Raw genomic sequence first — 22,010 nt, 5'->3', positions numbered from 1 at the left:
AAGCGAAGAAACATAAGTGATTTGAAATATAGAACAAAGTTGCCAACGAAAAAGGGAAAAATAAAGATGGATTTTCCAGTTTTCAAGATTGAGACATTTTCCAACTTGCGTCCCCTTCATGTTTTAAATTTCAAAAATCTGACTGTGTCGAAAAATAAGTACATTTATTCTGAGTAAGTAAGTTTTTACGTCTTATTTTTTAATTTGAAATATCATCTGCTCTCAATGTTGTAGTAGTTGGCGTATGCCATTTATGCAGAGGGGATGCGATTGTTCCTGCTTTCCAGTGGCGCCATCTATGGCCAAGAATTCGACTTCTGCCACACCCATGCTTCTCACCCGTTTATAGAGCGGAACCATTCATACATCCATAATTCATCCGCAGTTCGTAATTTTGACCTGAATCAGAGAACGATCAATCTCCAAATCAGAACCCCCAGAGGTATTGATTTGTTACGGGAACATGGGGGACTTTGAGAATCGGCCGGCAGGGATCGAATCCACGACTTCTAGGCCATGTGCCCAGTGCCCAGTGCCCTACCGACCAGGCTATCCCGGCCTCCATCTGTTCTCAGTAGTTAACATATTTAAAATCACACCTTCTAGCCATAATATTGAGTTTCACGACGCGTAAATCCGATTCTTAAATCTAAATTTAATTCTGGGTGTTCGCTTCTTATTTCGCTTTTTTATTTACAAAAATTTGCTGAATTTCAATCGGAAAATTTTTTTCAACATCCTGCCAATCAGTGTAAATAACATTTCATTGTTATAAGTTTTTCCAATTCAGCATTTGTACATAACTGCTTCTGTTTTTGATAATTTTGGCCAATTCGGATATAACGAGTACGATGATTTTAACGAGCTAATTGCCTCGGTCCCAGCGTTCTTGTTATTAAAGAACTGAACTAACTATTTGGTTACTTGTAAAGTATATTTCGTTAAGTCAAAACTCCGACCAATAGAAATCCTAGTCTTATAGGATTTAACAACTACTGGTCAACATTTGATAGATCTGATTTTAAAAAAAAATTATTTGTTGTATTTATAAGACTGTCAATCTAGTTGAGAACCGGATTTTGAATAGGATGTATTTGATTTTTTTTTTAGCTGAACGAGGTTCAATAACGCTAAAGTAAGTGATTGCAATAATAAAGAAAAAGAATCAAGTTTCACTTTTAATTACATTTTAAATCTTACTCAAAACAGTTAAAACTATAACATACATTTTTAAAATCTTATTCTTTACAAGCTTAGAATCTCATGGCTGTTTTATTTTAAATTTTAGTTTAAAATTTTTCTAACTCTAAGTATTATTTAATGTTAAGTTTTTTTAAACAAAATTGAATATCTAAAATTGTTTTTAATAAAAAATATAACTATTGTTTTCACTAATATTACAATTGTAAATTTGTTTCGATTGTTGTTGAAGGATTCTCCGAAAGAGTTTAGAAATTATTTTATGTTTAGATTTTATCTATTTTTATTTTTGTTTGTTTAAAAACAGAGGAACAATTGTATATTTTTTGGCAACATCTTCCTCAATTATACATTTTTCTCTGAAATTGTAATTATTAAAAATGTATTAGATATTTTTTGACTAATGTTTCGTTGTGTTTGGAAAATTTCAACTAACTTATGAGATAAATATAGTAATTACTTTTTCACGGAATCAATAAAATTGTACAATATCTATTTCACGCGGTGTTGTAATATGAGTTATTTAATGAATAATTCGTGTTTATTCATTAGGATTTTTTTATTAAAAAATTAAAAATAAGACGGGTTGTATTTTTTATTTTAATTATTCATTAAAATCTCAATTCCTTACGAATTATTGATGTTCTTTCTTTAATTGTTTCAATTTCGATTACCATAAGTAATATCTAAAATTTGAAGCTACTATTATTTATTATTATTATTTTTTTTTAATGGAAACAGTTTCTTCACTTTAAAATGCACTCTAATCTTTTACTGAATATCTTAAGAGTGACCATATATATATATATTTATTTATATATAATCAATTTTAGTCCCGCAGTGGACTGATCGTTAAGACACGGTTCCCAGCAGATCACCGTAGTCAAGCATCACTGGCTGCGGTCAGTGTGCGGGTGAGTGACCACTTGGATCAGTCTGCGTAAGGACCGAGGGTGTGCGGTATTGGTCCTCGTTAAACTGTGCTACCGTAAAGTGCTCGACTTCGCGCGCAGGTCGTCGGGCTACCGAAGTGGGGGTGCCATCCCCTCCGCAGAGGATCAAAATTGTGATGGAATGTCTTCGGATCATCCTCCGGGATGTTTCCCAGACCGTCGCCAATAGCCCAATGTGCAGCTCTAGTGCGACGTAAATTAACAACAACAATAATCAATTTTAATAAATAAGCGCGTGATAGAAAGCAAAACTTTGCTGCATTCTTTTTCGGAAACTAGACAATTTTTTCCCACAAAATTTCAAATTAGTTACTAATTTCATCAACAGATGCTACTATTAACTGAAAAAATAACCTTAAAACATTGCATTCAAAGCAATCATTAGTTTCCGAAACTGCGTGGCCACCTTTTGACGATTTTTGCAACTAATTTTGAAACTTCGTGAAACGTCTGGTTTTCAGAGCAAAACTTAGCAAAGTTCTATCTTCTTTCATTTTTCTCTATTTAATTTCAAATCATCGGTCATTTTTAATAATTTTATCAACAGATGGTGTTTTTAACCGAAAAAAAAAGCCTTAGATCCATCTCTTGACGAACTTTCCAACATATTTGGAAACTTGTTAACAATAAATCGACAGGTTTCCAGAACAATCCAGAGCAAAGAAGCAAATCGTAGAGGTCTATCTTCGTTAATTATTTTCTTCTATTTGAATTTCTAATCATCGGTAATTTTTAGGAAACCGATAACTTCCGAATTCCTTCTTTCTCTTTTTATTATTTTCCAACTTCTGTATACTTGTTAAACATAATACAAGTTTTGAGTACTGTCTACTCATTTAAATATTTCTCCGTTTTTTTTAGTGAAACGCAAGTAGAAGAGTTAATATAATAAATATAACTGACAGAAAAATTCACTCAAAAATGTTTTTTGTTGACTAACAGTAAAATTTTTTATTATATATAATTTAGATCAAAAGGAATTTATTGTTTATGAAAGTATGTGATCGTTACATCAACTTGTAATTGTCACATCTCAGGAACTATTTTACCAATTATCTTCGAATTTTACCTTTCAGCATGAAAAATATATCGTTCAAGAAATTTGTATTTGTACGCTTCACCTTGTATCATCTTTTACTTGATTATTTCCTTTTTTAACCGTTTATAAAATTCAAAATATTTATAATTTTACATGAAATTTTTTTATAAATTTCCTAGATATCAAATTTTATAAGTTTTAAGAAAAACTTTGTTAATTTAGCAAAATTAAATTTTCTAGAACGAAAAAATAAATTAGTAGTCCTTAGAGCGTTTAATATAAATTATTTTTGATGTTTAAAATGAGGAAGAGGCTCTTAATATGATACTATTTTAAAAATTAAAATTACTGTGATGTTCATTATTATTATATAAAATGTATACGTGATCAGTGTAAATCGTAATGCATTGGCCAAAATGTGAAAACTCTGAAGCCTCACAATATTTTTTAATAATAAACATCTAAAGTTCCTTCAAAGAGTCCTCCACGAGGGTTAATTTCTAACAGTACTTGATCCAGGAGTTGCCTTGTCTTCTGGATAGGGTTTAAATTTACAAGGTTACGAAGTTGAACATTGGTAGTCGTAAACCCAAAAAGTGGTCAGCTGCTCAATGACGGTTTTAAAATAAAATAGTAAATACTGCAATATTTGAGGCTGATAAGAATTATTCTTTTTGGTTCTAGGGAACTAAAGCAGGATTTTGTGAAACAAATTGATTTAAAAAAAAAAAAGGAATTAAAGAACTTAAGCATTTATCTATCTGACTTTATTTCTATCTATTTAACTTATTTATTTAGTGGGGAACAAAATTCTTTCAATTCTAATTTGTTAAAATATTAATACACGACTCTCACTGAGAATTTTTTTATTATGAAATTATAACGGAAATTCTGTAGTAGTTGGAGTATCTGCAACCAAGGTGTTGCATACCAGGTAACTATAACGTATTAGACTCCTTTTCTCTACTTAACTCCTGTTCACTTAATTCACTCTTTAGTATAAAGCAAAATTATGAAATTCTGATAGTGGCCAGTTTCTAAAACATGTGGCCGATTTTTCAATAATTGAAAATTGCTAATATTACTTGTATAAAGTATTTCTCCTTTAGGATTTCCTAAAATATATAAGCTTCAAAATGAAAAAAAATAATTAGGAAACAAGAGTGAAATTATTAATTTTCAAACTATTATAAATAACTCATAATTGCATAAATAAATTTAAAAATGCACACATGCTGTATTTTGTACTAAAAAAGTGGCGTGACAATCTCTTAATCGCTATTTGTTATATTTTGTCACGCTGTGGTCGGTGGGAAATTTTGCCCCATACATTTTAGGCAGCCTTTCACTGAATTGTGCAACCGTGTTTCCGCAAAGGAAACTTTTGAAAGCCTTGGATTCCTTTTGAATTTTAAAGCTTTCTTGATATTAAGAACCTTATAATTATTTTATAAAAATTATAGATTTACTACCAAAGGACACTTACGTTAAGGTAACTAGATTTAAACTTTAAAATTTTAATCTAAACAATTGACAGAAAACAATTATACATTTGCTTAAGTAATAAAAATTACGTAAAAAAAATCATTATAAATGGTTATGATTAGGAAAATTATTCATTTTTAAATTAAATAAAGGAATATATTAAACATTTGTACATAATACTATATAATACTATATGTACTATATATAAATTTATACTTAATAATACATAAACTTTCCACAGGATTCAATTAACTCCTAAAACTTAACTATTCATAATAAAACCCCATTAGCCAAGTACGAGATTAATTATAAATAGTTATGAAGCAATAAAGCACCGAACTCTATTTTCTTAGCAATAGAAAATCTCAAATGTAATTTATTTTAAGAATTTAAAATTATAAATTTGTCAATTTGTATATTTTAGTATTTTTATTTATAAACACATTATAATTGACAAAAAATATTGCTTCATTGGAAAATATTATAACAATAACTAACACATTTCCTGTTAGGAAAAACCTTCATTATTTAAATTTAATGCTTTTAATAAAATTTAAGTACTTTCAATCAAAATAAAAAGTATTTATATTCCTGTTACGGAAAATAAATATTGTGTGTTACTTCAGCTGGAAGACCATTGAAATTTTACATTATAAATAATGATTATTTATTTATTTATTTTAGTCTCATTCCATAATAATATTCGTTAGAAAAATACTTATAATAATTTTATTGGTGGTCTCTCAAAACAAAAGAGATAAAACAAACATATATAGTGTTTACATAATTTATGAGTTTGCTGTAAGTTATGAGCGCATAATTTGGAACAAACTGAACTTTTAAAATTTATTATAATTAGAAACACTGCATGAATACGCGTATTTGATTTTAAAAATATTTTTTAAATTTCCTAATAGAAAACATTCAATAAATGAATTCTTAACTCTTGAAAATAATGTTTCAAAACTCAAAAAAAAATTTAATCTTATATGTAAAGTGCAAAGAAAAAAGGAATCACTTCAATTACGTTTGATCTACACTAAGAAGAAAAGTATAATCTAACTACCAGAATATGATAAAATTTACCGTTTCCGGCTCTATGAAAACACTAAAAAGCTCGGTAATTTTTACCGGAGGGTTTTAGTAATGATTTTGATAAAATTAATGATAAAATATGGCTTTGTGAGTGATAAAATTTAGTAATTTTATCTTGGTGCCTTAACATGGTATAAAAACCATTTGTTCGGATAAATTTACTTTTCTGTTTTCAATTTTTTTTTCTAAATGTGTCGTCGTAATAAGTAGGGGAGAGTGGGGTCAATTGTAACAGGGTACGATTGTAACAGAGCAAAAATTTCGAGTGTCGGGTTCTAGATTTGGTTCCTAGGTGGCGCACAAGGTGTATTTAATAAATCTACATGTACACCCCTGATGGCAACCATTTTTATGTACTTTTGAAAGAGTTACATCACAAAAGATGTTTTCACGCCACGCAAGTACTTTTTTTGGTATTAGAATATTATATTGTAACAAAGTAATTTTGTTTAAACAAATAAAAATTAGTAACCGAATATGTAAGTGGACACTTTAATTAACATTTCAATAAAAAAAAAGATTAGTTTTGCTAATTAACTAGCATTGTTTTTAACAAATGAAGCTGAAATGGTGTCTTGGGGACAATTGTAACAATAAGTAAAGGGACGATTGTAACAGCTGAAAATAAATAATCTTATGTTTACAAACCATTACTTAACTCTTTAAGAACCACCAATAGTTTCCTATATCATTTATATTATGTTGCATGTGCATTATTTTAATTGTCACTTTTCACAGCATAAATTGAAAATTTTTAACCCCTTAAAGTTAAAAGTTTAACCCTTTAGGTTTCTGCTCATTATTATTTTTACTCCTAAAATACCACTACTATTTTGATCAGTAAAAAAATATATCACAACTATGAAAATATGAATAATTAACTATGTTTTAGTTGAATTTATGAACTGTTACAATTGATCCCGTAAGTGGGGACAATTGGTAACAACTGCACGACTGTCAAAAATTGTTCATAACTAATATAATATATTTAAAATCAGGTATTTATTTTTTTTCTAGTAGAGGATAGTCTACTTTACTCGTCTGTCAATTAATACTAATAATATATTGGATTTTTTGTTAGTTAAATATAGTTAAGTAAAAAATGTTACAATTGACCCCACTCTCCCCTACTGTAATTTTGAAAGCCGTAATTTCCGGTAAACCATTAGCATATGAACGGGAAAATTGCCAAATGAATTGTTTTAATACCGTATATTGATTTTATTACCAGGATTATGATGGGTTTTTTTTTTACCATAATGACCTAACATTTCTGCAGAAATGTCTTTACCATACATTTCGGTAATTTTAACAGAATTTTTTTTCTCCGTGTAATGATAGAATTTTTAAGTTTCTTAATAGTTAAGTAGCCTAACCTAAAATATGCTAATTAATTAGAGCAAACGTTACTTTAAGATACAAAATCAAAACATAATTCCTCTGAATAAACATGAATATTTTCGCTGAATTCGGACTTTTGACCCACAAAATAAGAGGGATAGCTGCAATCTGGAAAATACGGCCCTAATAGTTTAGGCAGCAGCCCCTTATTGTTAATTTCAGCTGACCGGCCTGTAGGGAACTGGCCTTGCATCAGAAAGGTTCTAGATTCGAATTCCGGGCAAGGCAAAGATGTCTTCTCTGTACTATCTGTCCTTACTTTGAGAGCAATGTTGTCCCACCTAATATGGTGCCCCTGAAAGAGTGGCCAACAAATTTGCACATCAGATGTCTGTATGACGAAAGGTCATTCTCCCGGTGGGCATGGGAGAAAAAAATGTTAATTTCAGTTAGGTTTCACGCAAGTTTATATGATTAAAAACCACTCGTAAGTAAAGTTAAAGTCGAGGCAGCACACATTAAATTAGAAAAGGTACATGCAAAAGTTTAAAGAATGGTAGAAATTTTGCACTTCACGTTGCATTCTCGCTAGCTCTCTTACGTTGATTTTCCTCAAGCTCTGTAATGTAACAAAACTAAGCAACTTCTGCACTTCTCAGAATTTACATACGTGAGCATACGGGATACTATGTGAGAATACAAAATCTTTCAATGTCTTATACCCTACGTGGATAAGCTGGCCACCTGCAGTTGTTAAATATAAGTAGATCTATTACTTGCAAATCTCATTTTCTCCCTTTAAAATGCGAAACAAATAAATCACACTCACTAAATCATAAAGCTTTCCGGATTTTTTTCCCGTTCTCAATGACATAGTAAAGAAAAATAACAAGAACATCTGTAATTGTCTGTATCGCAAAGAGCGAATAATGGCGAATTTCCAAAATGTTTTTTCTATAGATCAACTAATAGCCATTTAAGCTTCTTGTCAGCTCCAATTCAGTAAGAATGCTTTAATCGTGGAATACTTTTTTATTGTTTAATTGTTGAGGTTTTTGAAAGTTGCTGCAGTTCGAATTTTAAAGTGAATGGTAACAATACTGGGTTTGTTTTCAAACCTTTTACGAGGTGCTAAGTAAACAGGAAGTAAAGTCTCGTAGTAAGGAAATTTTACTTATGAGGATTAATTTAATAAATAATTGGAAGTTTGAGTCATTACTCCAAAAATTAATTGTCATATAGATTCTCAAAATTTACACTTATTTGTACAAGGTTGGTAAAAATAGCTTCAATTAAGTTGCACGATGTCGATGTTTGGTCAGAAAAAAAATGCCAATAATTTGCTCAGAAATGTAAAAAGTTATTTTTCTTTAAAAAAATTAATTTGTTGCTTTCTCTAAATTGACAACTCAATTAAATTGCTTAGTAGTTGAATATGCTAACCAACATACAGCAGTGGTTCCCAATCTTTTTTTTTCTTTTGCATTTTAAATGTATGTAAATTTATTATTTCGTTATTTTTCCGCGTCAGTTATTTGAAATCCCACCATTACAATAATTTCACGAAACCCCTTTCTGCTCTTCATGAAAATTAGGGGTACGCAAACCTCGGCTTGGGAAACAGTGTTTCCGAAAATTTGAGAAAATCAGTTTCATAACATATGTAGTAACATAAAAGGTTTGATCATCCCTATCTTTTCTAATTTAGACATTTATTTAGTTGAATAGTACGAAATGATATCATTTTCAATCAGAAAAATAATTTATTTTGTTGCTGTGCCATCTCTGGAGAAATCACGTGTGATATTATTTTAATTAACGTAATTTTTGTTGCTGTATCACCTCTGCAGAAATCATGTGTGATATCATTTTCATTTACGAAAGTCATTCATTTTGTTGCTGCGCCATCTCCGGAGAAATCATGTGTGATATCATTTTCATTACTGAAAGAAAATTGTTGCTGCACCATCTTGCCAATAAAAAAAAAAGAAATTTTTTTTTCTCAATGAATTTAGATTAATTTATTAAAAGCCAATTTTTCTTCTGTTTACATTCACGTTCTGTTATCATGTTTTCCGTAAATATTTTACTATACGGTTATTCAAAGAGTTTTGGCTAATCGCACCAAAGCAAAAATTTTAGCTCTTACCTTTTCAAATTTATTTTTTTTATAAAAGATTAAATTTCCTTTTAAGAAAGCATCAAGTAGCTGCAAGCAAAATAATCTCGTTCAGTTGAAATAATGGAATAAAATAATGTTTTATACTTAATCACTCATAACTTGCTTTTAAATTAGAAATCTTAAAATGCTTTAATTAACACAAAAACTAAAGATATTACATTAATTATTTATATTCCTGTTTGTAACAGCGAAAACAAACAAAACAGCATAATTTTAAAAAAAACTGCAGTCGTAACAAAAGTAAGTTTTATTTTTCCGTGATTCGAAAATCTCAATCCCACAATTCAAAATATATACAATTATAATTCATATTCAAATTTGTTTAGTTTATTTTTACAAACAACACTAATTGAAATATAACTATAATGTAAGGTTTGTTTTCCCCTAATCCGAAAAACTCAGTTAAATTAAAAGCAGGCAATCTTTCATATTTTCCAAGTGCAAAACATCCGGCATCAAATGCCAAAAATGTCTATTAAGAGAATCATGACCTAACCATAACTAACGCATGTGTGTTCTATGAGGAATTCTTAAAGAGTAGTTAAAATGAACCTCATGACCTAGAAGAAGCATTTTTCTTTGAGACAATTAAAAATGTAATCATATTTTTGACGTAGAATCTCACCCTTGCAAAAGAATGAGCTTTTGGAGTTCAGATATCAAGGTCAAAAAATCTGAACTTTGTTTATCCGGAGGGCAAAACTTTATGTATAGTGGAAACATAAAATTTAATTAACTATTTATTATTGTATGGTTACTTTTAGTGAGCTTTAATGAAATTGGATTAATTCGGTCTAATATGATATTTATTGCTGAGAACATTTAATTGTGTTTCGAGTTTCATTATTTATTTGTTAAATATTTTGGTTGGTGCTGTTATGAAGGGTGTTCCAAGTCATAAAAGTGTGTATATTAGAGGACAAAAATAAAAATTATGTATGTTGACGCATGTGAGTTACGTATGTATGCGAGGTAATAGCAAAAATTATATCGAAATCTGAAGAATTACTACAGAGAAAAAAAATTAAAGTATGCATATTAGAGGTCACAAGTAATGATATATGTGAGGTAATAAACAAAAATTCTATCGAAATCTGAAGAATTACTAATGAGATAAAGCTAAATTGTGCACGTTAGATGCCACAAATAGTAATATATGTGAGGTAATAAACAAAAATTCTATCGAAATCTGAAGAATTACTAATGAGATAAAGCTAAATTGTGCACGTTAGAGGTCACAAATAGTAATATATGTGAGGTAATAAACAAAAATTCTATCGAAATCTGAAGAATTACTAATGAGATAAAGCTAAGTTGTGCACGTTAGAGGTCACAAATAGTAATATATGTGAGGTAATAAACAAAAATTCTATCGAAATCTGAAGAATTACTAATGAGATAAAGCTAAATTGTGCACGTTAGAGGTCACAAATAGTAATATATGTGAGGTAATAAACAAAAATTCTATCGAAATCTGAAGAATTACTAATGAGATAAAGCTAAGTTGTGCACGTTAGAGGTCACAAATAGTAATATATGTGAGGTAATAAACAAAAATTCTATCGAAATCAGAAGAATTACTAATGAGATAAAGCTAAGTTGTGCACGTTAGAGGTCACAAATAGTAATATATGTGAGGTAATAAGCAAAAATTCCATCGAAATCTGAAAAACAACTAATGAGAATAAACTAAAGCTGCATGTTAGTGATCACAAATAATGATATATGTGAAGTAATAGCAAAAGTTCTATCCAAATCTGAAGAATTGCTACGGAGAAAACAACTATTGGGTAAAACATTAAAACTTTTTTGATTGCCAGAGAAAACAGAAAAGAGTTGAAAGTCGATTATTAGAAACATTTCCAAGTTTCATCAGGCCATCAAATTAGTTCTGATGTTTTTATTTCGTCTTCTTCGCCAGAAATACGATAGATTTCAATAACTTTTTTGCTTTTTCTTTCTTCAATATTATTTTGCGACCTCTAATATGTCGATAATTTTACTTCATTTTCGACAAGGATTCTCAAATCGTAACGCTTGGCTACAATTTTCATTTCGCTGATTTACTATTCCGTATTTATGCGCATATCATGTATTTATTTATCGTTCCGTTACCATTATATGACACTTATTAAGTGAATGATGTCTAGCATTTTTAAATGACTATTGAAAAAAGTGCTCATTTAATAAAACTACAATGCATTCTTAATTCGTATTTTAATAATACTTTTAAAACCATCGCAAATGATTATAGACAATTGTTAAACAAGTCAAGTGCAGTTGGTTATAGAAATAAATGCTGTCATAGCGTATTATAGTAGTAGGGGAGAGTGGGATCAATTGTAACATTTTTTACTTAACTATTTTTAACTAACAAAAAATCCAATATATTATTAGTATTAATTGATAGACGAGTAAAGTAGACTATCCTCTACTAGAAAAAAAATAAATACCTGATTTTAAATATTATTATATTAGCTATTAACAATTTTTGACAGTCGTGCAGTTGTTACAATTGTCCCCACTTACGGGGTCAATTGTAACAGTTCATAAATTCAACTAAAACATAGTTAATTATTCATATTATCATAGTTGTGATATATTTTTTTATTGATCAAAATAGTAGTGATATTTTAGGAGTAAAAATAATAATGAGCAGAAACCTAAAGGGTTAAACTTTTAACTTTAAGGGGTTAAAAATTTTAATTTATGCTGTGAAAGGTGACAAATAAAATAATGCACATGCAACATAATATAAATGATATAGGAAACTATTGGTGGTTCTTAAAGAGTTAAGTAATGGTTTGTAGACATAAGATTATTTATTTTCAGCTGTTACAATCGTCCCTTTACTTATTGTTACAATTGTCCCCAAGACGCCATTTCAGCTTCATTTGTTAAAAACAATGCTAGTTAATTAGCAAAACTAATCTTTTTTTTATTGAAATGTTAATTAAAGTGTCCACTTACATATTCGGTTACTAATTTTTATTTGTTTAAACAAAATTACTTTGTTACAATATAATATTCTAATACCAAAAAAAGTACTTGCGTGGCGTGAAAATATCTTTTGTGATGTAACTCTTTCAAAAGTACAAAAAAATGGTTGCCATCAGGGGTGTACATGTAGATTTATTAAATACACCTTGTGCGCCACCTAGGAACCAAATCTAGAACCCGACACTCGAAATTTTTGCTCTGTTACAATCGTACCCTGTTACAATTGACCCCACTCTCCCCTATTCATAGACGTCTTATTTTAACATTTACTACTAAATCCAAGGGTTATAGTAGTAAATGTTAAAATAACAATAATATAGTTGAATAATAAACAATAATAACTTCCTTTTTTACAGAGTTACCAATCGGAAATCTTTCGCTTATTGTCTGATTTTTCAAAAAGCGCAAGAGGCGTTGGTCTCGGGGCCTGAAATACTAATAATAAATGAAACGATAAATAAAAAATGAATGAAACAATTATTAAAAATTATTTTTGTACGAAATATTATTTGATTGAAAGAGTTTTTTGTATCGGAAATTAATTTGTGAGATATGAAAAAAAAAAAAAAAAAAAAAAAAAAAAGTAAATGTGGCATTAAAAGGTGAAACTTTCGGATTAACTTCAAGGGTCATATTTTCCAAATAGCTGCCTTACTTATTTTAGAGTAATTGTCGATCCGTGTAATAAAAAAAAAGTTTATGAACATCTACTTACATAAAGATAAAGATGCACAATGCGCATAATAAAAAAACAGACCCTTCTGAATAACTTTTGATCTAATGATCGGATATTCACGTTCTAGGACTCAATCTGAATGGTTCGAGGGAGTGACCTCAAATATGCTAATTAACAAGTGCAGATGGTACTCTTAAGTTACGAAATCAGACTCAAAAACGGGCTTTGTCTGTATAAATATACCGTTTTTTTCGACAGATTTGAATTCCTGATCCCCTAAGATATAGGGGATAGTCGCAATCTTGGAAATATAGTCCCAGTAGCCTGATCAGACAAGTAGTCTAAAGTTTGGACCTGTTAATGTTAATTTCACTTTTCGCATTCACTTTTTTAATTGATCCTATCTCTAGAACTCTAGAATTGAGAAGCTTTTGCATACAATAATAAAATTCGTTTATTGTCTTATTTTTAAAATTCGATTTCTCAGGAACTATTCGACCGATTTCGTTTAAATTATTAAATTTGCTATTTAAATTTGCATTCTTTAAAATGATGTAAAAATTTGCATATCTTACAATTCAAAAATTTTCAACTATTATTAAATAAAATAATAAGTTATATTTTATATTAAATTATATTTGGATTAACGAGTATTCTAGCTGAGTATAAAAATGTTTCAATTTGTTTGAAAAGTTCTCGAGATATGGTGAAATAAGGAGAAAAAAAATTAACATTAAGGAATCCACATTTCCTTAATTAGCATCTTCTCGAACGATTCAATCCTAGAACGTCTGGAATCTAGGATTCAATCAGGAAAAAGATCCAATCATTAGATCAAAAGTGGCCTGTTAATTTTTTTTGTCAGTGTACCACGTTGGTTTGTGCTTTTATATCAGTACGCATTATTTAACATATTTAAATTGTTCCCCGGGAACTACTAATTACTATTTTAATACTTAAATGATAATCTGATTATTAATTTCAAAGATTATAAAAATTATCACTTTTTTTCTGCTGATTGTACGAGATAAATATAAGAATTAAAGAAGTTTGATAATGTATAACTTTGAAATTAAATTAAGTTGCGTTTCAAAACAATACTAAAATCCACATTAAAAATAGCAAATAATGATTGTAAATTTTAGATTAATGATTGTATTTGGGTTAGCTTTTATCTTTCATTATCATCTTTCATTATATCTTTCATTGTTAGGAAGTTTCATGAATTTGTGAGTTTAAATTTGTGATAAGTTTATATCGATTATAATCATCATCACAAAGAAATTTTTAGGATGTTTAAAATAAAAATTTTTTTCCAAACATTATTTTAGTTTGATAACTCCTTTTACAGATATTACTTTGGAAAATAAAAGGAAATTTGCAGTTTTTATTTAAGTCATCGCAATAAAACTGGAGATTTTTGTTCTCATAACTTTTAACTCCAGTTTAAAATTTTAAATTGAAATTTCAAATACAGATGGCAGCACGAAACTTTTCGTTTCGCTCTTATTTTAAAATAAAAGATATATATTCTCAGATATTCTTACTGTTTTAATACTTTTGCTTCATTAACTGATAACTGAATATTGATCTCAAATTTTAAATTTGTGTTATTTTTTAAATTCATTCTAATATTTAGTAACTTATTCTAAGATTATTTTAAATTTGACATGAAATTTAAATGAAATAGCGCTCATTTTTTTTCATACGCAGAATTATTGATTATCTTTTCAATCCACAATCGTGTAATTCATTGCAATATTGAGCTTTTAAGTTTTGTTAGGACAATCACAAATACTTTATAATTAAGTAATAAATTTCGAAAATATTTTTTTAAGGATTGACTCCACCAAATCTACAAATGTAAAACTCGTTAAAAAGTACGAAAGAAAATCTAAATTGCAGCACAGGGTATGAACATGAACTTTACAAAGAAGCGAACAAGCTAATAGTTAGAATTATCTTACAATTAATGAAATCCTGAAATAGATCACAATTTACGCTTCTGAATTAAGAGACATCTGATTACCAATCATCAGAATTAAGGACAATCTTCTAAACCAATCAGGATAAATTAGGACAAAAGGGACATTTTTCCATATTCCTCATTTGGAAAAATGTCCTTTTTACAAAAAGGTAAAGAGTGGTAACTTATTTATTTTTAAGTATTTAATTTTCATAATTAAAACATTCTCGGCAATAGTAATATATTATTAATATAAATATCTCTACGTTCATGTGAAATAATTTGATTGCAATTAAAAAAAAAACTGAAAGAAAACTGAAGAAAAATTTGAAGTTGTTGAAAGACAGTTATAAATTAAAATAAAAAATATTTTTCTAATATCTTTCTTATTAAAGAAAAGTATTTTTTCTTGAAAATGTTTTGACTCATTAAATGCACGATACTTTATATTTTCTTTATTTCAAGCGTTTGCTTATGTAGTACAGTTGTACACGAATCTTGCTTTCTCCAAGTGTAGTAAATTACTGTATTATATGATATTTTATTGTATTATATGCCATGCATTACAATACATAGCCTATGTATTAGCTCCAGTTGACAGCTATCTAGATATCTTCATACGTCTGGAGCTATGTATTGCAACACATGGTTGATATTAGAGTGCCCTAGCTTGCCGGAAAGTTGGCACAAAATAACAAATGTGGATTGCCTCTACAGATGTTACGAAATCACTATTTTCTTTATGTAAGACACTGAAGCATTTAAGACTAGTTCCTGAATATCGGTCAAGGGGAGTCGGTAGGCCATATATCAATAATGCTAAAGCTAACTTTTTCGATGTACCTTTTCTAAGAAACTACTTATATCACTTTGAAATTTTTTGGGGATGTTTGAAATTATATCAGTTGCATGTCGTAATAATGTTTTAGCGTTATGGAATACTTTTTTGAGTTATGAAAGATTTTTGATGAAACTTTTTAAAAAATTCAAAATTCTCAGTTTATAATTTTTAAAAAACAATGTCTGCCAAAGATATGTATTAACAGTTATCACAGTGTAAACATCTATATGTAGACATGTATACGTGTATTCTGTACACATGTATACATGTATATACTGTATGCATGTGTATACACATATACATGTATATGTGTATAAACATGTATATGTGTATTCTGTGGAGAAAAAAACTTGAAGAAATATCTTGTTTAGATGCTGAAAAAAAGGTACATCGAGAAAGGTCAATGTTGTCATTATTGATATATGTCCAAACAACTCCCTAACAATTCTTCCTTACTTCAATGCACTGATTAATTGTACACGTAGTCGAAATTATACAGACGAAATTTATCTGTCTAGTACAAAAAACAACCTGGTAAAAGAATTATGCAAAAGGAGGAGGTAAAAATATCATCCATCAATTACCTAAAGAAGTTTATTCATGATTAAAAAGTAACTAATTTAACCTGTGACGCTAAATCTAAACTAATTTGTAATATATACCTATATCCTATGACGCTAAATTTAAACTAATTGGTAGCAGTACCAATCTTGTGATGCTAAATTTAAATTAATTTGTAACAAATACCTAACCTATGTTGCTAAATATTTAAAAAATAAATAGTCAAAATCATTAGAGTTACGAAGTTTCTTTCCAATGTGTATCCTTGCGTGAAAGATAGTCTGCGAGCAGTTTCTTTGTTAAAGATAAATAACTATCTTATGAAAACTTTACTCCAAAGTAACTATTCGACTTCTATGTCGCCAGCCAAGACAATGACTTAAAGCATTTTCCTTAACTAATCCAGCGTTAAATTTCCAGCCTCTGATTTTTCGCTATTTTGTTTCCATCTCTGTGGAAGATATTAACCTCACAACTCCGTGTGTCATAACTATCTCATTTATCTAAGTAGTCAATGCGTGAATCCTGCTTTGGAAAACAACAGAGAAGTTACCTTGAAATAGCCGTAAGTGATAGTTACTGAAACAAGTTGCCCATGCGTAACTGATACTTTTTAGTAACGATGCAAAAACTACTTGTTAAAAAATAACAGATATTGTTCGTAATAGCTGTTCTAAATCGACTGTCTTTGCATGAAATAGTACGTATAATGGCGAAAAATATGTTATTTTTATAACTCTTGTGTGTTCGTAATAGTTACTCATAACTCTTAGGTTAACTTAGGTCCGTTTTTAACCAGTGTCTTCTACGCTGATTATGAAAATGACATAATATGTTTGTAGAAAATCTACAGTTTTACGAAAATTAAAGGCTTCCTTCATCTAATTTTTTAATACTAGAAAAGTATCTGCAACTATTTATTTTTTAGACTCATAAATGTATGCAAAATGGAAGAAAAAAAAACAAATTGATTTTAAGACTGTTCTTCCAAGTTCGATCGGGAAATTAAATAGTACTTTATAGTGAATAATATGATATTTTCATAATTTTTGCGTATTTAAAAGAGCATTTCGTAGCTGTTAGATTAAGGTTTGACTATCTTCAGTCAGAGCCTGTATTTTAACAATGAAAAAGGAGCAAAATGGCAACATAAAGAAAAGCCACAGTTTTATGAAAATTAAAAGCTTTCTTATCTATTTTTTTTAATATTTGAAAATTTATTACAATGCTGCATTATCTTTATTAATAAAAATTAGCAAAAATTGAGACATTTATTATGGATGTTTATAATTTTCATCAAATTAAATAAAATCACATACTAAAGTGGTATTTCTTAAAATAATTTTAATATTTTTTAACAGTATTTAAACTATGCATTTGCCCGTTCTGAATCCTAAGTTCGATTTTTGCGACTAGATGGAATATATTATTTATAACTTTGCTGAGAGTTTAAATCATTTAAACTAAGGCTTTTTTTCCCCTTGGCAAAAGACATTCGAAAAATTCCTTTAATGGTTTTTATTTAAATGGAAAAAAATTCGCCAGTTTAAAAAAAAAAAATTATATAAAACTTTTTAAATATTTAAGATGTCTGTTCGATTTAAAGTTCAGATAAGTATTACTATCTGAACTTTAGGAACTAGTTAGAACTCGAAGCAGAACTATAATATAATTATATCTTTAAACTACGACTTTTTATTTTCCTTCAGATATCCGCATAAGAAAATATCGTAATTTGTTTTTTGTTTTTTTTCTTTCTTTTTGCAGTAGTAGTAGTAATCTATTTATTCGAGGCAGATGATTGAAATATAACAAAGGAAATACAATTTTACCCCCTCAACTTTTTTTAATGGTTGCGGGGGTAAAATTGTATTTCAGAATATTATTTAACTTTCAGAATATATATTTTTTTTTAATAAAGTGCGACAGAAGTACTGTGACAGCACTGTGAACCTTTTTTCCCCCATGCTTGCATTGCTTAAAGCATAACAGAGATCAGTTTTATGTTGTCTAGGATTAAATAACAGGAAAAGTCATTAACAAACAGTTTTAATTAAAAGTATTAATGTTATTTTCAAAACAGATCTAACACCGTAACAGATACAAAATATCTGTGAAGCAACATTTTAGGAATATCCACTTATGCGTGACTAATTTTACTATTAGAGAAAGACGAAAGCATTGGCCGCATTAAGAGATAAAAAAAAAATTATGGGAATTGTATCTGTGAAAAAGGTTTTGTTACTTATCTAAAAGTTAAACAAAATGATTAATGGAAATACAACTATTTGTGAAGTGTAACGAATTTTCAAATATAATTATGAAAAATTCGTTTATCATTAATCAGGATTTTCTGAAGGTATGGAATAAAGTATTAATTTTACTTGTAATTTCACGATATTCGTTTAAATTCAAATTTTTCCAAGTAGTAAAAATTGGCTGAGTAGATTTCTAAAAACAATTGATGTAGAAGTAGAATATTATATTATATGTTAATGCATGTTAATATGTTAAGCAGACAAGACTTTAAATATGCGAATTAATCAGACGATGTTTGAAGGTTACAAAAACGTTCTTTCCCTGAACAACATGACTGTTCACTGTTTCAGAATAAACCCTTCATATGCATTCACTATTTAACAGTTTAATTTTATACCGATTATCGCAAAAATAACAGTTTTAAAAAAATAATTTAAGAGAAAGAGGGGGAATGGAAAAATACGGTTTGCTGCATTTTTAAGGCGCTAATTTATTCTCGTCAAGTTTCAAAATTAGTTCCATAGCTCATCAACAGATGGTGCTGTTGACAGGGATAAGCTATAAAACACAGTCAAACCATTCCAACTGAAAATGGAGCGTTTTTCGCCCTATATGCTATACTGAATAAGAACTCCAAACTCGATTTGAATAATAAGAGATCAATATATCTTCAAGCTATAAGACCCATACTGACCTATGGCAGCCCGGTACTAACGACCCTTACCAACAATTTAAGGAAGAAACTATCAAATTTTGAAGGAAAATTACTAAGAACTATGCTGGGCGCCCCACGGGCGATCAGCAACAAAGCCATCAAAAAAGACCTAAAAATTGATGATATAAACCAATATATGGCGAAAATTAACACTAAATTTTACAAGGAAGCGAAAGATTGCAACGCTGCTAACTTCAACAAAATTTTTGACATGGAAATTATCAGGGATAACATCAGTCCACTCACAGCATTCCTAACCTCAGACTGCCTAATATCAAAATATGTAACAACAATATGTAACAATATGTAACAATATGTATGTATCATGTAACAACCTCGGTGAAGGAGCAACCCTTACGAGGGTCCGATCCGGGGGAGGTACACTGTCGTTAATTTCAGAATAGTGAGCAACCCGGCACGAGCGGTTTTAACCGGGACGGCCGGGTCACTATAATAACAGAGGTATACTAATTATGTACATATCAACTAATTATATTCATATTCTAACCCTGTATATACATGTAAATAATTATTTGTTGTAAATAGTCCAATGTATTGATTTCAATTTACTCGTGCTCGTCATTATGTGCATTACTCTTTATTAGATGTTCTTGACAATGGAGTTTTCTCCAACTTCTCCTTTTATTTAATTTGTTTGATTTAATTATGACTTCCAACTTATGCCAACACAATTCCGATGAATCGGTGAGTGGCGCTTCGCGCCAATATGCCGAGATGTTATATATTCATAGCTCATAGCTCATAGCCAACTGAAAATATTCGTGCAGAGTATGTTATTTTTGTCATCAGACTGTACCACGCTGTTTTTGAAATTGGTGATTATTTTGAAAATATTGCTGTGTTACTCCTCTTACTAGATATTGCCATATGTTGATTAACCTATAAACTAGTTTTCAAACTTGGTGAGGTTAATTATGTAGCAGAACGCAACTGACCGTACAATGCACCTTCCATATTTTTTTTTTTTTTTAATTTTAATTGATTTTTTAAATAATCGTTTAGTTTAGGGGCATATACAGTAGTTACAGTTTTTATGATTAAAAATCATTAACTGTGTTTTTCATAAAATTTTATTATGATTAATAAAATCTCCTTTTTATCAAAAAATGCGATTAAGTTCTGAAATGATGTTTGTTTGAGTATCTATTGCTATATTTGCAATCTAAACAGCGAAATTTATTTTATACACAATTAAAATAATTCTTATGTTTGGAAAATATGTAAACATGGGACTAATTTTAAGTACTAGCCATGATTCAATTTTATACACAAATAAAAAACTTTTGTTTCGAAAATCAATAAACATAGGATTGATTTTAAGTCAAGATGTAATTTCTATTGACAGTTATATAAACTGAATGTCAGGCAGCTAAACGTATTTTATTTGAACAACTACACAAATTTGCATTTACAGCTGTAAGTTTTTTGGTAAAATAGCGTTAGAAAAGCTAAGACGAATGAAAAAAATATTCGATTATGTCATTTGATCATTCAATAATATCCTATCACTGACAAGGTTTAAATGTTTTCATTCTCCCCATAAAGAAGAATCTATTCATCAATGATTCGATAGTTTTTTATTATTATAATAATTATAACTATTGTAGTTGTTATCAGTATTGTTATATTTAATTGTTTTTGATATACTGATCATTAATTCTGTAATTTTAAAGAATTAAACCCATTATCCTGAATTTATAAAACTGGAAAATTTTACTTATATACATGAAAATCTGATAAATCGATCAAAAGTATTCGAGATTTCTTTTTCTTCTTTTTTATGACTTTACCCACGCTATACCCAATCAATGTAACAATATTTTACTTTATTTAAAAATGAAACATAAATATAAATTCAATGAAAGGGGATATACCTTCTTCATGTACGATATAAAATTTATTGCAATTAGTGAATAATATATTTAAACTGCTTTCTTTTCTTGACGATTAAAAATATTAAAGAATTATTGACCGCATCAATATTTTTCTTAATATTATAAGGTATTTATTTTTAATGTTTTAAAATTTGATTTTCTCAAATTTATTCCACTCCTGCTCTTTTCCGCCAACAAAGATGAAAGTTGTAGTGGAAGATACAAATCCATGAAAAATTTCCTAGAAAAAACATTCCTATTTAAAAAATAGATGGCGAAACTATATTACCAAAATTATTTGGTATTATCTGATTTAAGAACCCAACTTTCAAAATTAGTAGAAATATGAGTTAAATCGTTGTTAAAACAATGAAAATAAATAAATAGATAAAAAAAAAATTCATCTTGCGTGTTATTAGGAAGAAAAGGTGTGAGTTTTCAAAAAATATGTAATAAAAAGCGAAATAATTACAAAAAACTTTAACTGATTATGTGCTTCTGTTGTTTATATCATTAATACGCATCTTAAAACTTCCAACATATTTTTAATAAAAATCTATGAAATTAGCTTTATATTTCCTTTAATAATCCAATTCAATAATTAATGATTATTTTAGTCAGTTAATTTACTAATTTTTGATGTTTATTGTAATCTAAATATTTCAGAATGAACAACTTTCTGTCCATGTTGAATTTTAGCAGTAAGGCAAAATTTAATGTAAGTAAAATCTCTTGAAATTGTTGAGTCAAATTTATTTATGCTTAATTTAAATAATTTATTCCTACTGTTTATATAACTAGC

Source organism: Parasteatoda tepidariorum, chromosome 9 (genome assembly GCF_982258835.1).
Source record: "Parasteatoda tepidariorum strain Cologne lab strain chromosome 9, Ptep-v5.0, whole genome shotgun sequence".
In the NCBI taxonomy this organism is placed as follows: Eukaryota; Metazoa; Arthropoda; class Arachnida; order Araneae; family Theridiidae; genus Parasteatoda; species Parasteatoda tepidariorum.
The sequence above is the reverse complement of the archived record's forward strand: the minus strand, read 5'-3'. Positions refer to the sequence as shown.